This window comes from Arachis duranensis, chromosome 1, assembly GCF_000817695.3.
Source record: "Arachis duranensis cultivar V14167 chromosome 1, aradu.V14167.gnm2.J7QH, whole genome shotgun sequence".
In the NCBI taxonomy this organism is placed as follows: Eukaryota; Viridiplantae; Streptophyta; class Magnoliopsida; order Fabales; family Fabaceae; genus Arachis; species Arachis duranensis.
Genome location: NC_029772.3, coordinates 77,326,213 through 77,327,173, shown reverse-complemented (window position 1 = coordinate 77,327,173; position 961 = coordinate 77,326,213).

Here is a 961-nt window from a genome sequence, read left to right as displayed (position 1 = left end):
TCCAAGTTTTATGCCAGTTCCAGCGTTAAACGCTGGGAATTCTGAAGCTAATTTGCAACGCCGGTTTGGGCCATCAAATCTCGGGCAAAGTATGGACTATTATACATTGCTGGAAAGCCCAGGATGTCTACTTTCCAACGCCGTTGAGAGCGCGCCAATTGGGCTTCTGTAGCTCCAGAAAATCCACTTCGAGTGCAGGGAGGTCAGAATCCAACAGCATCTGCAGTCCTTTTCAGTCTCTGAATCAGATTTTTGCTCAGGACCCTCAATTTCAGCCAGAAAATACCTGAAATCACAGAAAAACACACAAACTCATAGTAAAGTCCAGAAAAGTGAATTTTAACTAAAAACTAATAAAAACATACTAAAACTAACTAAAATTTACTAAAAACATACTAAAAACAATGCCAAAAAGCGTATAAATTATCCGCTCATCACTTGTCTCAATGACTTGTCTGCCAATTGTAATGAGAACAAGGCAGGTTGTACCTTAATGATTCCCAGCTTCTCCATTACAGAGAGTGGCATAAGATTTATCCCTGACCCTAGATCACATAGAGCCTTTTCAAAGGTCATGGTGCCTATGGTACAAGGTATTAAGAACTTGCCAGGATCTTGTTTCTTTTGAGGTAGAGTTTGCTGAATCCAAGTATCTAGTTCATTAATGAGCAAGGGAGGTTCACTTTCCCAAGTCTGATTACCAAACAACTTGGCATTCAGCATCATGATAGCTCCTAAATATTGAGCAACTTGCTCTCCAGTCACATCTTCATCCTCTTCAGAGGAAGAATAGTCTTCAGAGCTCATGAATGACAGAAGGAAATTTAATGGAATCTCTATGGTCTCTTTATGAGCCTCAGATTCCTTAGGATCCTTAATAGGAAACTCCTTCTTGCTTAAAGGACGTCTCAGGAGGTTTTCCTCACTAGGATTTTCGTCCTCCTCCTCCCTTGTGCATTCG